The sequence below is a fragment of the Pleurodeles waltl genome, chromosome 12 (assembly GCF_031143425.1).
Source record: "Pleurodeles waltl isolate 20211129_DDA chromosome 12, aPleWal1.hap1.20221129, whole genome shotgun sequence".
Classification (NCBI taxonomy): Eukaryota; Metazoa; Chordata; class Amphibia; order Caudata; family Salamandridae; genus Pleurodeles; species Pleurodeles waltl.
The window spans coordinates 100,911,328-100,927,812 of NC_090451.1; positions in this window are offsets into that span (position 1 = coordinate 100,911,328).

The following is a 16,485-nucleotide window of genomic DNA, read 5'->3' on the forward strand; positions in this document are numbered from 1 at the left end:
TTAAGCTTATCAAGCTTTGTGAAATGTAATCCTTTTGAAGTTATTTCCTTTTTTAAAAGCTGCTCTCAAGGGGGGGTCCTCCTCACACACTAATTTGCCTGAAATAATGGGCGGGGTGATCCACGCTTCAGGCAAAGTCGTAAAACTTCATCTGTATTCATGGAGGTTGAATTTTCTCAACTCCACTTAGCTTCGAGGGAAAAGGTTTAACTTCACATGGCATTCATTTAAAAACAACTTTACCGGAAGCCTGGATTATATCCATCATACAGAGAAATCGGCACCCCCACTCAAAGTTACAAGCAGGTTGTGCTGAAACAGACCTTTCGCAGACAACCACCATCCATCTTAGGGGCAAGGGGATTGTAGGAGATAAGGACATTGAGACCTATGGCCTGGGTGGGGGCACTGTTCCATCCCAGTCACAGAGCCACAGCTGGCCAGTTGCAGCCCTGCCCTTAACGTTCTGCTAGTGAGTGGTCATTTCAAGGGCTGCATCTAGGATCCTACTCTGTGATGACCTCTTCCTTTGCTGATGCTTGCGTTTGATTCTTCCTGTTTGGCTGCTGGAGGGGGCACGACATTATGGAATCACAGACATTCATTCATTCATCTGTCTTTCACATGCAGCAGGCGGCTCGTGGTTGCACTCTCCTGGTGGCTAACGCTATTTGTTCAAGTATGTACTTTTCTGACTGAGGAATGTAAAAAAGTGTGGGAGCCTGGAAAATTTACTAAAAATGAAAATTAATTACTTTCTTGGTGACTGTTACACATCTTTTGAGGTGCAGCTGAATGTCAGGCTTCTTGTATGAAGCACTTAAGTGGCTGCCAAGTTTGCGTGTGCTAGAAACACACATTACCTCCGTAATAGGGTCCGCAATTCTCAACACGTATGCTGTACCTTTCAGTGTCTATTAAAGAAATTCTAGCTATGAATGACAAACAATGAAAGAAAAGGTATCAGCATGTCTCGCCAAGAGCAATATTAGCACATAACAAGGGGTGGAGTGCTGCTGTTAAGAAATTTGAAAAAAAAAGTAATGCGGCGCAAGTAACATTAGTCAGACCTTAAGGAAACTCAAAACACAATAATGCAGATTAATTTCTGAGTAATAAACTAAGGTACTTTTTAGAAAATAATTGTAAAAGGCTGCATTGTAAAGCACATTGGGCAGGTTAGGGGTATTTGTTAAAACATAATTATCTAAAATCCCAACTAAAATCTCCCATCATGTTTTCTCCACACATCTAGCTCTCACTTTGCTCCTTTAAACTCTGTTTGTTGCTTATCTCCTTCTGTTTTATAATCTCAGTCCCCTCTGCCCCACTAACCTTTGTGTTTTCCTCGGTATCTGACTCTCTTCTTCTTCCTGTCTCCTGCTGTCTCTTAACTGTTCTATTGTCTCTTAACTGTCCTTTTCCTCTCTTCCTTCCCTGAACTATCTCCCACATTCTTTGCTTTTCACCCTCTTTATCATCCCTTTCCCTAGTGCTCTCACTTTGTAAATATTATCTTCTGCTGTCTGTGTTACCCACTCTATTGTCTTCATTCTCCTTCCTGAGGTCTCCTTTTCTAAAACCTCTTCTCCTGCCTTCACCATTTATCGCTCTTTCCCTTACTTCTCAGCCTAGCCCCCTTCTCTCATTGGCTTGTACTCCTCTGCATACCTTCATGTGATCCTGTCACATTTGCTCTTATGTATAGCTGAAGAGAGCTTTAGCTCCAGAGTGCAGAGTGACTGCTGTAAAGTAGATTGACATAGAGACATTTGTAATGGGCACAATAGGTGGCAAACATCATACCTTTAAACTAACTTGGTTATTGGTATGCAGTGTGGGATGCAAATGTATTCTACTAGGGAAGCAGTCCAGTTGTAAGAGGTGATATTTCTATATTTTAATAGTAAGCAAGCATGGTATCTAAAGGGACCCAGCCTGTTTATCCAAAGAGGCAGGAGAAACACATATCTCTCCGTTTTCTAACTACAGAGACATAACCCCACAAAGTTGCTGCTGATAAGGACAAATCCAGCTATGTAGCCTGTTTTATGTCCAAAAGAAGTGTTTCATTCAGCAGTAGCAACCAAAGATTAAGTCCTACAATTTGACACCTCTTTTTTAGGAATTGTGCTAAATTCATGTTCACATGGCAGGGCTACACTTAACTAAGACATGCTTCTTTATCCAGGAGGCGTGATCAGTGTGAGCTCAGATCCAACTCTGCAACACCAACTGATGCATCAGTGGTGCTCATCACAGAGCTAGATTCAACCCTGCGGCACCTCATTAATCTGGAAGTGTGCTCAGTATGGAAAAGAAACAAACATAACATATCTACTTCTTATATTATACACAGGAACTGCCCAGTGCAGTGACTTTGCCACCAACACAAGTTGGTTATCTTTATCTAACAGAATTATAATGCGTTATGACAGATGAGAAGACCCATTGTACTGAGAAGTGTCAATACTATCCTTTGAAAAGTGTGATTTTCCCTTGTGAGAAGAGGTCATTCAAAGTCACAGTGGCCTGTGGCCCCTTCCTATTAAAGGCAGAGCAGTCCTACTGGGAACTGTCAGAGTCAGAGACCTAATAGACTCTTTCTTGGCAGGGTGTCTTCTCTTCGAAGAAATGTCTTCCAGGGTGTATTTGTACAGGCCCTTTAAAAATATAGTAACCCTTCTATGCAGTGCTGGTAATGGGTGTTTAAATGTCTAGTGCAGAGAAGTGTTGATGCTACCAATTTAATTTACTTGCTGCTATTTTCAGAAGCCCCTCTGTTCTCCAATATTGAGGGCCTGATTTAGAGTTTGGCGGCCAGGGTTGCTCCATCACAAACATGATGATTATCCCATCCACCATAATATGATTCCATTATGTCCTATGAAAATTGTAATACAGAAGACAGGATAGCGTCTTTGAGAAAAGGTCTCTTTTGTCATGGTGCACCACAACGTTTTGCCCAGTATTTGATGTGGTCTCAAAAGTGTTAGTGCCCAGGACCACTGATAACCAGGTTCCCTGGGCCAGATCTCTTTCCCAAAACTGTTGTGATGTATTGGCACAATTGGCAACACCTTTAGCTGCCACTATAAGTTCCTAGTAAATGGCACTGAGGTACCAAGGCCATGGAGTGCTAAGGATAGGCCCCTGAGGGCAGCAGCACAAATTGTGCCACCCTCTAGGGCCATGCATTCAGAAGTACCCAGCATTGCCATTGCAGGCTGAGTGTTCTGATGCAATCCATAAAATACTAACTTGACATGGCAAACAGCTTGTGTGCCGTGTCCACTACACACTGCATGCAATATAGGAAAGTCACCCCTCTGGCAGGCCTTCTAGCCCTAAGGTAGGGTGCACTATTTTATATGTGTGGGCATAGATGTGTAAGCAATATGCCCCTACTGTGTCCTTGTCAAACCTGGGACATAGTAAGTGAACACAGCAGCCATTTTAATACATGTGCTGGACACTGGTCAGTACGAGTTTCAGAGCTACATGATGGCCACTCTAAACCCTGGGTTGTTTGGTATCAAACTCAGAATGATGAATCTAAAGTGTTACCAGTATTGGATTTATTACCAAATGTACCCAGGGTGTCGCGCCGCAGCACGCGTTTCTCTTACGCGACGCACCCCCAGTCTGCGGTGTGCTTACAGAGGCCCCAAATTGAGCATGGGGCCTCGTTATTTTGCTGTGCATCGCGTTTTTAGGTATGTCTGACCCCCCCACTTACCTGTTCTTTTCTTCTTTTCTTCTTTCTTCTTTTCTTGGACATCTGGTTGTGCCTTCCTTTATGTTCTTTACACCTTCCCATGTTTCCTTTCTCTTCCCAGCATTCCTTATTCCCTATTCTCTATGGTTCCTAGTCCATTCTGTTCTATTTGCTTTTCCCTATCTAAGATGGTGTCCTTTTACTTCCTGTTGGTTGTTTCCTGTTGTTGGTATTTAAGGGCTGTGATTCTTTCTCTCCTTGCGCTGCAACACTTTCTGTTTGGATGGTGTCTTCGCTCCTGTTTCCTCGTATTCCTGTGCTGGTTCTCGTCAGTTCAGAATACTTTTTCCTGTATTTGCTCTTGCTGATATTCACTTCGTTTTTTGTTCCTGTTTTAGGAACATTCTTTGTGGAGGTTTTTTCCCCTTTCAGGGTTTTTTTCCCTCTGGCGCTACATCTGGGGGGCACGGCCTGCTCTTGGTGTACCCATTGCCTGCAGCACCGTGGCTACCAGAAAGAGTCGCCCCTACTTGGGCCAAGGCCGAACCTTCAAGAACAGGATCCACGCCACTCGCCCTGCGGCCTCCAGGGTAAAGCAGTACATAAGTCGTGACACCGGGGTCACCTTAGAGGTGCCCCCTGCAAAATCTAACTACCCTGGCATGATTGCTGTCCGGTCACAACCAACTTGCTACCACCAGACAAGATTCTGGAACCCTGGGGTGAGAGATCCTACTCTATGGGTCACAGAACAAAGCCCTTCCTCGGCAGAGGTTCCCTCTTTTACACACCTCCCCCAAAAATGAACACTACCCTGACTCTTTGATACCACCTGTATGAAGCTGGCTCACTTTGTAAGTTTCACGTTCTTTAAAATTACTCATAGAATCTGTAGCAAGGCCCAGAGGGTGGGCAGGGCATGTGTGCTAATAAATAGGCCTAATAAATTGCACTACCTCTGCTTATGCCAAATCACCCATCATACTGGCAGCCTTACACAACACTTCACTGTTCTCCACATCAAAAACATCTGCTGAACTTTACAATGCTGACTTTATATAGCAATCACTATATCTATGTGTTGCACATGTATAAAGTGAGTAGTCCATGTACTTAAAAACATACTGACACTATACAATTTGTCCCTCTGGAATCTCACTTTTATGACAAGATAGAGTCTAGGAACAAGAAGTTCTCTTTGACCTGAAAGGATAAAGCAAAGACTTATAGAGGAGGAGTAGCAGTAACTTCCCAGTGCTCTTGTCAGGGGGGCACTTCAGCTTGCGCCACTCACTGCTCCCACTAGTGCTACCAATGACAGTACTATCAGTACTAGTCATCACACCCATACAAGTGTGACAATTCAGACTTTAAATATACATTAAAGTGGCTAATATATGCTACCCAATCTAGCCTTATAGCTTTAGGTGGAAGGTATTACTGATTTTAATGTATATTTACTTGTTAAACAACAGCTGTTGTGCTCCTCAAAAAATAAGACAAACAATGCCACCATGTGGCAGGCAGTCATAAGAGCTGGTGTTGACAATAAAGGGCCAAGCACTGGAAACCACCATCTCAAATTAAGCATTATAAGTACTTCTCTTAAAGTCCGGCACTTCTCTCAGCTTCCATGTCCTTTCTGGTGGAAGTGCGGCATAGTGTGAATTTCCTTTTATTCGGGTTGGTCTGCACCTACCATACAACATGCTGGCATCCAAGGAGAGAACCTCCTGAAGGTGCAAGAGTGCTGCACAATTCAGACATTGTCTCCAGAAAGAAATATTACATTTTGCTCCAGTATTAGCCTGTGTGCATCAAACCTTGGACAACTTCTGGAATTTGTGATAAATAGAAGGCTGTTTTAGTTCTCACACACAAAAGCTGACAGTAGGTGAAGACGATCTAACATACTGCCACTACAGTAAAGAACACATTCACCTCCTTTGGGCCAGACCTATTGGTTTTGCCAGTGTTTGTTTTTCCTGTTCTTTCTCCTAGCCTGCAGTTGGCCTTACTCACTTGCTGTCACTGGGGTCGTCATGGCTACAATCCCGAGCAGACGCCATGTTGTCTGGGGGACTGGAGAAATCCGCACAGCACTACACTTGGTGGAAGTGTAGTTCTTTAATTATACAAACACTTGAATGGAAGCGGTGAAAGTTGTCACTTGTGCCCTTAAAGACAATATCTGCTGCACAGGTAGGGGGTCACGGCTGTCACGTGCGGGAAAAGCTGCCGCAGGGGTGAGAGGACAAGGATACCTGAGGACTGTGCCACCTGACTTCTGTGTGCCTCTCACCGAGGAACCTGTGGTAAACAAAAGAACACGTTGTCCGAAACACCCAGCCCTGCTATGTGGTGATGAGTTGAACCATAGGCAACATCGGAACAATTAAAAGTGTTATCTTTACTGTTATTATTTAAATAAGTATTTAACAAAATGCTAACAACACAAGACCTCACATCTGCAAATAAATCAGGCGTATTAATGCTTCAAGTCGCAGAAACTGACTCATTCTCTGCTCCCAGGCAAAGTGCGTCTCTCCCATGTTTCGTGTGATAAAAAACATGTTGTTTGTTGGTGACGTCCCTTCCTCATAGGGAGGGTGGTCCACTGATCAGCTGTGCTCCCTAAATACCCTCTACGCATTCACTCTATCTCGGACGCGGTGTGGACAATGACTGTGATATTGTGTTTTTATGCTCTGCGCCCTGCACTCCTGCCATAGTCCCTCTATTTCAAATTTATGTGTATTGGTAAAATGATTGCCACCTTTTTACAGATTTACACTTTCTGGTATGGTTTCTAGGGGGGAAACAAGCATTGGTAAAGCCAATGGGTTTCACAGGCCAGGCCTATTGGCTTGGCATTCATTACTTGTTTACAGCATAGCTGATGCTAGAACACATTTCAGATAAAAGTTAAAACTGCAGAACAGTATAGCAGTAGCCAAATGCTAGGGTTTTGCAGCGCTAGCCAAAATGGAAAAATACATGCATTAATATACAGTACAAACATCAGTGAGGGGTCACAAAGGAAAGTGCTAGACCTCATAGCCCTTTGAGTGGTCTTTCCCCCACAAACCTTTTGCTTTCTCTCCTCCTATTTGCCTTAAATGTTTATTTTTTATTTTTGTTGACTTTATGGCTCTGTGAACTTTACCACTGCTAACCACTGCTCAATCAATCAATTAAATTGGATTTATGAAGCACGGCTTGTCACCCGCGAGGGTATCCAAGCACTGTGAGTGAAGCTGTTTAGATCGAACAGCCAGGTCTTTAGTCCTTTCCTAAATCCCTCTAAACATGGCAAAATTGGCTTACACCCAATTGCCACATTTAATTTACTTATAAGTCCCTAGTAAAGTGGTATGGCATGTACCTAGATCCTGTAAATGAAATGCCTGTTACACTTATTGTGCCACCCACTTAAGTAGCCCTTTAAAACATGTCGCAGGAAGGCCTGTATGCAGTTTTAAACTGCTAATTCTAAAATAAACAATTTGTCAGGCCAAAATTTTGATCTTACTACACATGTCACCCCTATTGTAGGCCCTAAAGAGACCATGGGGCAGGGTGCCTTGAATATAAAAAGTTGGCCTTTTATGTTTTACATGTCCTGGTAGGGAAAAGCAAATATTTTCATTTTTCACTATTGTGAGACCTACCTCTCCCATAGGATAACATTGGAGTTACCTTATTACATTTAATGGGGGATAACTTTTGATTGAGAACAGGTAGAAATATAATGTTTCAAAAGAAATGTAATTGTAAATCCTCTTTTATGGTAAAGTCATATTTTAAGTCACAATTCTGAAAATGCCGCTTTTAGAAAGTGTCATTTTCTTGTTCTGACCATTTGGTGCCTGCGCCCTGTTTCCTGCGTCATATGATTGTGATTAGCATGGCAGTTGCCCTTTCTGGATTCCTCCTAGGCAGTGAGATAAAGGGGGACTAGATTTTGGCAGGATGACTAATCCTGCAGGGGTGGACCTGTTCAATGCCCTATTTACATGTGAAGGGAGCTGCCCCAGAAGAAGACTCACATACAACTTCATACTAGTCTTTTATCAATCTAGACCTCTTGGAGCCTAGGCAGGGAGGAAGGAAATTCTAGAATCAACTGTGGGGGGTGGGTGAACTCTAAAGGTTTCATCCACTTCAAAGCTGGCACCAGGCATAAAAATAGGACCCTTATGCCCACTGTTCAGTCATGGACCTGTAGAGGACCCTCAGAAGCAATGCCCTGTACTTCAGAGGACTGCCCAACTGCTTGAGGCCTACTTTGTGCTCCAGCAGAGTGCACTGCTGCAACCAGAGGACTGTCCTGCTGCTTGAATCCTGCTGTGTACCCTTAGAGGACTGCCTTGCAGCTTCTGGCCTGCCCTGCTGCTCAATTCCAGGACTACCATAGTAACTCCAAGGGGTAGTTGGCGGCCTCCTTTTCTGAGATACAGGGACATTAAAAGCTCCAACAACCTTGAACCCACTCCTAGACCCAAACCCAAAATTAGAACTTAAAAGGTTTTCCATCTAAAAATGGTCTGAGAACAACAGGAGACTGGACTTACTTGCTCGCCAATCTGCTCAAGGTGAATGACCAATTGGGTTGACTTTGCGGTAGCTTCCGCAATATTCTTCTATGTAGCAGCAGATCCTGTTCAGCAGCTCCTCTTTGGAAGGATATCAGGCCTTCTAGAGCCCTCGTCCGCTACAGCCTGTACCTTCGTCCCACAGAAGATTTTCCATTTCCAAAAAAGCGAGTAGGTCTGAACGTTAGAATCTTCATTGCAACTCTGTACAGCAGCTCTTCCTCAAACACCACCAGCTCCCAGGCCCGGCTGATCTTTACCTTCTCCAAATTATTTCTTCCAAAATTCTTCTAAGTCTGAAGGTAAGTGATGACTGGGTCCAATCCACCTCCTGTATCTGGAACTTGCTCCATCTCAGCCAGCCATAACTTTGACTTTGCCCCAGTAGTGCATGGCTAGATGCCTGTGGTGTGCGCTTTAATCTTTTATGCACTAGTTTTTTCTAAAAACTTCTAAAACACACGATAATTTAGTGACTTTTGTGGTTCACCCTAACAGGGATTGTGGTTTCTGCTTAATAAGGTTTCTTTTCCCTCCTCAACCAAAAACCCAATTTCTTACATGTAGCAATGAGTTTTCATACTAAACAAAAACTCCAAAAGTGCCTCTGCTAGTACTTACTCAAGGATTAATGCCTGTCCCATCCATGGTGTAAAAACACAAACAGTCATGTCACAAAGTAGCGCAAAACACACGTAAAGATTGTAAGAACTGTTCAACAGTGCACAATTTGCATATTATGGCATTAAAAATTCACCACACTGAAATATGAAGAATATCAAAACTGCAAAATTTGCATGAATGCATGCTCGATAATGTATGTGCAGAGTAACTAGTCTAAACCAAGAACAGGTCTTCCACAACATGCATAAAGTAGAATATCTTTGTGCTTCTTTTTATTTGTAAACATTTAAAATTTTGGCTCATAACTTTAAAAGCAGCATAAAAAAAAACAGTAACTGTCTCATCATGTTACCGGACCACGAAATAAATGAACAATAAAAAACACAAATTCTTGGAAAATGAGGAACAGGGTCAAGACTGATTTGCATATGGCTGAGTCCAAACTGGGGTGGCATGGTGAGAAAAAGAACAATGGATTAAACCCAGATCTGTGACTGGGGGTGAGTGTTTGCATTGTCAGCACTCCGTCCATCATCCTTTTGTGTTGCTAAAGTTGCCCTAAGTGGGAAGGGTATGCCCAGACGAGGGTCCCTTGCTCACTGTGCCACTGGAATCAAGCTGGCCTGGCTGAAGAAGGGTGATACCCTGCAACCGGTCCCAGGATGCTTGTTTCTGGTCCAGGGAGGGCCTGGCCTGGCAGTTCAGGCTGGACTGTTCCCATGAGGAACAGGGTCAAGACTGATTTGCATATGGCTGAGTCCAAACTGGGGTGGCATGGTGAGCAAAAGAACGATGGATTGAACCCAGATCTGTGACTGGGGGTGAGTGTTTGCATTGTCAGCACTCCGTCCATCATCCTTTTGTGTTGCTAAAGTTGCCCTAAGTGGGAAGGGTATGCCCAGACGTGGGTCCCTTGCTCACTGTGCCACTGGAATCAAGCTAGCCTGGCCCTAAGTGGGAAGGGTATGCCCAGACGTGGGTCCCTTGCTCACTGTGCCACTGGAATCAAGCTAGCCTGGCTGAAGAAGGGTGATACCCTGAAACCGGTCCCAGGATGCTTGTTTCCGGTCCAGGAAGGACCTGGCCTGGGAGTTCGGGCTGGACTGTTCCCATGAGGAACAGGGTCAAGACTGATTTGCATATGGCTGAGTCCAAACTGGGGTGGCATGGTGAGCAAAAGAAAGATGGATTAAACCCAGATCTGTGACTGGGGGTGAGTGTTTGCATTGTCAGCACTCCGTCCATCATCCTTTTGTGTTGCTAAAGGAGAACATGTTCCAGCACAGAAGGCAAGTCACCCTCCCCTTGTGAGGTAAACAGCTCATGCTGTGCGCGCGCACGGGGTGGGTGGGCTGCGGTGAGCGGGCAGGAGGGAGCACCGGGGCGGAAGGGAGCACCGGGGCAGGAGGGCGCGCACCAGGCGAGGAGGCGCGGGGAGCTGGTGAGAAGGGCAGCCAGTGCACGTCTGTATCAAGGAGGGGCAGAGAACTACTTTATTCAGGTTAACATCCATGAGATTATGTGGGAAGATACTGATGCTGACGGGCAGGCTTGTTGCCAGTGAACGAAGAATGATGGCTCCACCAAGGACTCCTTTGGGTGGAATCCCCACCATGAACCTTTATGTGGGGGACTGCTTCTGATACATGCCCACAGGATTCAATATACAATCAAGGCCCACAGGAGGACAGAAGAGCAGGAATGTACGTGAGCCCGGATGGGACACGCGAAAGAAGGAGTCGAACTACCTTGGTGAATCTGTAAACCAATCCATAAGCGATGAGGTCGAATCACCCCAACTGGCCCACAGCAGCCAGGGGCTGTCTAGAAACCTCTGTGTGTGCGTGGATGTGTAAGTTGTGCGTGTGGGTGCTGTGTGGTGGCAGCGGCTTTCTCCACACGGGTGATGCTGACTGTAGGCGAGACCTAAAAACTGTGCAGAAGTAGTGAACTTTCTACAAAATAACCACTTGGGGTTTATGAAAACGAAAACTGATGTAGAGAAAAGGTTATGCAATAAAATTCAATAACAAGACTCCCTAAATGCCCACAGCAAACAGAAGGTAGTCCTAGTGTTCCTATTGATACTTTTGGGGTGTAAATGTAACAGGTGCCGCACACTTTATCCTTTGTAATGTCCAGACATCTGTGAAGCACCAAGCCTCCAAGGCACAACAATACAAACTGCAATCTAGGTTGTTGGTACCACTAAAACCGCAAGAGAAGTGGGGAGCTGCTGTTGGGGTGACTGTGGGCCACATATTCTTCTTTCTTTTCCCCACCTATTTCAAGCACTGCAAAGGACTTAGGGTACTGCAGGGGCATCTTTCTTATGTCTGGCTTGGGTGTGCAGCTGTGTGCAGACGTATTGTTACCAATTCTTTAAACTATACGTAGAGTGGGGCTTAGCTCCACCGGCAGAAGTATTATTTGCTCACCTCCTACAATTGGCTATTTGGGGTATAATTCGGTCTTCCCGGGAGTACATCAGTTGGAATGCATGAGGGACTCTAACAAAAGTACACTCAATCACCATGCTATTTGATGCATTCAGTTCTTCATCTCCTACAAGCATTCTATACAGAAAGCAACAGTTTTGTTGACAACCCTGCCCCCAATAGCACTGGCAAAACCAATAGGGCAGGTTTTAATGTACTAAACAGCATTTGTGAATGAATGCTTACTTGTGTTGGAACATTAAGCCAGAGCTATTTACCAATGATTGTTTTGCTTATTAGTAAGCTGCCAGCCTCATTAAGAGACTGCATCTTTCTGATTTCCATTTACAATAGTGTTTATTAATATTCAGCAATCATATTTTATTTCTAGGAAGTAAGGGACTAACTACAGGACCATCTTTTCACTGAGTTGGATTCTCATTTTATATGTTTCCACTATACAATTATCACTGAGCCCAAGTGACCGAAACAGAATCACTGCCACAGCTACAGCCCAATCACAAGGTAACTGAGAAGATATGTTTCAACACTGTACAGGTTGGAACGGGGTTCTCTATGGACCCTGGTCTAAAACAGCATGCTGAGATCAGCGGTATACACAAAAGGTACAACATCTGCTGCCGTCTCTTCTTTCTGCTTTTTAGTTTGATTCAGGACATCCTTTCCAAAGGGAATATTTTAGTTCAGAGGAGAGAAGAAAGAAGAAGAAGGGAAAACAAGAAAGAAGGCAAGAAAAAAGGAGGAAAGACGAAGAAGGAAGGTAAGAAACAAACAAACAAGAAGAAATAAAAAAGAAGAAAAGAGCAGAAGGAAAGATAAAGAAGGATAGAAGATAAAAAAATAAAAGAACAAAAGAAGAAAAAAGAAAAGTAAAAGCAAATACAAGAAAAAAGAAAAAGAATAGGAAGAATAGAAAAATAAGAAGAACGGGAAAAAAAAAAGGAAAGGAAAAGAAAAGAAGAAAAGAAAAAAACAAGACAGAAAAAGAAAAGAAGGAAGGATTATAAAGAAGGAATGAAGAAAACAAAGGAGAAAAGAGGGAAAGAAAAAAAAGAAAAAAGGGAAAAAAGGGAAAGAAAAATAAAAAGAAACAGGAAAGAAAAAGAAGAAAGAAAAGACAAAAAAAGAAAAAAGGAAAAGTAAAGTAGAAAATAGAAAAACGAAGAACAATTAAAGAAGTGATGATGAAGAAAACAAGAAGGAAGAAACTACTGAAAGAAGGAAAGAAGAAAAGAGTAGTAGTAATAGTAGTAGTATAAGTGGTGGTGCTGTGTGTTCATCAACAAAACTAACAGATAACTGTCCAAAAACTAGCTTAACTGAAATAACTCACCTGAAACTTGAAGGAATGTCATTCTTGAGTACATTGTATCGTTAAAGGCCTAAATATATGACATAAACAAGCAATGTGGACGTCTGAGTCCGATATTAAGAAGGACTGAACACAGAAACAGTTTTTCTCGACTGCCCATCAGTGCTTAATTTGAGCCGGTGGTTTCCAGTGCGGGGCACCAGAACTTATTTTTGAGGGACTCGAGCGTTTACTGCGAGCAAAAGACACATATGGGAAAAAACGGAGGAAGAGAAAAATGAAAAAACGTCACAAGGAGAGAAAACAGAAAGCTGTAAGAGTGAGGTGAAAGGGCAGGAAGTGGCTGTAAATGGATTAAAGAGGCCCGAGGTGGCTTCAGAATTACGCTGCCGGAGTATGCTGTGCTCGCACGTTTACATGCAGCAGACGCGTATTTCAGAGGAGAGCCTCGGGCACTGGCACGTTTTTATTGACAAATTAAGCCCTGCTCCCTGTAGTGAGAGGTGAAACACAGGCCAAGCCAGCTACTACATTGGAGAGGAGCGCCCTTCACTGGGGCCCAATTCAGGCAAAGGCCCAGGACTAGCTATGATAATTCATGTTATTTCTTCTTTATTTGTAAAATTAATGAAAACATTTTTTTTTTAAATTGTTAAATTCACACAATAAAATATGCACTCATACACTTTCAGCTCATAATTATGAAATAAAAAACAGACCTTTATACCTACTCTTTCAGAAGAGATATATCTAGATACAATCAGCTTTGAAAAAGTGCATTGCTAATTCCATAAAACTACATATAGTGCCAGGCTGAGAGGATCCCGTTCTTCTTCACTATGGGCAAGATGTAGCAAAACGCCAATTTGCGACTTGCAAATTGCGAGTCTCTGCAACTCGCAATTTGCAACTCGCAAATTGGTATGCAGTACGGTGTCTCAGACACCGACTGCGACTCGCTATGGGGTCGCAATGACCCACCTCATTAATATTCATGAGGTGGGTCGCTAATTGCGGCCCCATAGCGAGTCTAGGCACTCGCAAACATGGAGGCCTGCTGTCGTCAGCAGACCTCCATGTTCGTGACTGCTTTAAATAAAGCAATTTTTTTTTTTAAGTGTAGCCCGTTTTCCTTAAAGGAAAACGAGCTGCACTTAAAAAAAAAACCGAAACCTTTAGTTTCGGTATTTTTTCAGGGCAGGGAGTGGTCCCTTGGACCACTCCCTGCCCTGAAAAAATATTTGTGGGTCCATTCACAAAGTGGAAGGGGTCCCATGGGGACCCCTTCCAATTTGCGGGTGGGTTACCATCCACTTGAAGTGGATGGTAACTGTGACTCCATGGAATTGCATTCCACTCCGAATCGCAAATAGGAAGGGAACACCCCTTCCTATAGGAAGGGAACACCCCTTCCTATTTGCGATTCTGAAATGCATATTGCGAGTCGGTCCCGACTCGCAATATGCATTTCTGCATAGCAAAGAGGCATTTGCGCCTCGCAAACGGCGATTTTCGCCGTTTGCGAGGCGCAAACCCTTTGCTACATCTGGCCCTATGTGCTATGACACTAAGCAGTCTAGGGCAGCTGTTCTTCACCTGTGGCCCGGGGACCCCAGAGGGCGCTCAGCACCTGTACCGGGGTCTGCAATGGCTTAGGAGATCAAATAATATTAACAGGCTAATAGAGAGTATACAAATAAAGGAACAAATGTAAAATTATTAAACTGGCCGATTCAAAACGTTAATGTAAATGGCAAGGCATTTGAAATTGAAGACTAAAAATTATGAGGTGCATCAGACAGAACAAGGCGTGGAAGATGGGTGGCCTCAATTACATTTAGGAACGCTGCAACCTTCCCCAAAAAAATGTTTTTTAAATTACTTGGTGGTGAATTAAATACGAGTTCACCATTTGTGTATTTGATTGATGAATGATGGATGGTTTCCATATTTGTGTGTTTTTTCGTTATTAAAATCATCAAAATTACGCAGCCTGGGGTCCCTTGATTTTAATAATGACTCAGTGGGAGGGGTGGGGGAGGGGCTCCAGATGCTAATAACAATTCAGTGGGGGTACCCGAATTCCAGTAATGGTTAAGTGGGGGTGGGGGGATCCCACGGGTCTGGACCATGCGCTCTTCCATTAGCAATTTCTAGTTCCTTTAGTTCAAGGTTCAGAAATGTAATCTGCATGCCAGTTGTGTGTCATTGTCCAGTAGGCACGGGGCACAATTGCCACATATTGTGCAGACACACAAGCCAATGAAATACGGCCTCAGCTGGTTTCTACGGAGCTCCAGTAGGTCTGCATTGGCAGATAATTGTGTCAGAGATTCAGACCCATATCCGCATCGTCTCAACACTTGCTGGGCCGAAGACATGTCCAGCCAGCTTGTGAAGCTGAAACCGAGAAGGCAGGTTAGTGATTATGTTAGACCGGATTTAGTGATCCAAAAGTTTGAATAATCGTGAAATATTTGATTTGGGTATCGTTTGGTTTCAGATTCAAATATATTGCCCCTAAAGAAGGACCATTCATCCGAAACGCACTTGGCACCTCATGAGTTTATTTAAATGAAGAATACATTGCTTTGTGTTTACGAAATATAAATGGAATTTATTTGATTTGTGGAAGATTGTCTCACAATTGAGTGTTAAACACGTTCCGAGAGCTCAAATAAAAGGACAAATGAACTTTTGAGTTTTGTTGTACGTCTTTAACATTTTGAAAGGCTTCGGTCAGCATTTTTCAGTGGGACCTGGGACTATATCGTCTATGACCTATAACAGATATTGGACATAAGTCTTACTTTTGCCAACGTTAAAAAGGTAAAACATAGTGTGGTGCAGATACAAACTGCTATTTTCATGCAGTTATTCATACTGTAATAAGACATCAGTGACCTTACAATTGAGCATATTTAGCAGTGTTCTCTACTATACTAAATACAAAGCCTCAAAAATCAGTTCAAGGTACATTCTGTCCCAATAACATCTATCCATCTTCACATATCCAAGGAACCTCAGAAGGAAACCTGGCAATGATACTAACAGACGCCCAAACTGCAAATATCTAACTAGAGTAAAGCCTGACATTGGAAGCATGCTTGCCTATTAAATAAACAAGCTGTTTTTTTATCCTCTAGACATATCAACACATTAAGAAGCTAGGAATCATATTTGACATCAGCAGTGACTAAAATGTGGGAGGGTTGGGGGCTAGGCAGAGGTGTGTCCAAAGACCACACTTTGTGCCGAATCTCAATTCTGCATGGCTTAAGAGAGTGCATAGTCTCTTCCGTGGACTCACAATTTTGATGGCTAACTGGAAATAAAGTAGGCTATGTTCATGTTTTGTTCAGAACTTGTCCTCAACCTACCCTATGCATGACCAACAGGATTCGCACTGCAATCCAAGGACAGGCTGGTGGGTGCAGGGCTTGGCTGAAATGCAGGGCCTTTGCCCTACTGCTCTAGTGCACGGTCAGAGGCCATGCACAGTTGGTTATAGCCAAATGATGGCTGGTTGAAAACTCTGGCACTCAACTACTGCTGCACATGGCCAAAGGCTGTGCATAGTGGGTGGTTATGTCTACACAGTGGCTGGGTTTTGGCCAGGCCCTTCGTTCAGCTCCTGCTTCACAGGGACAAAGGCAATGCAGAGTGAGTTATATTCATGGGGGACTGGGTGCAGGTCATAGCTAAAAGCAGCCCTTTTGTTCAACCCCCAGTGTGCACAATCAAGGGCCAGGGTTTGTGCACACACTTCTTACCACT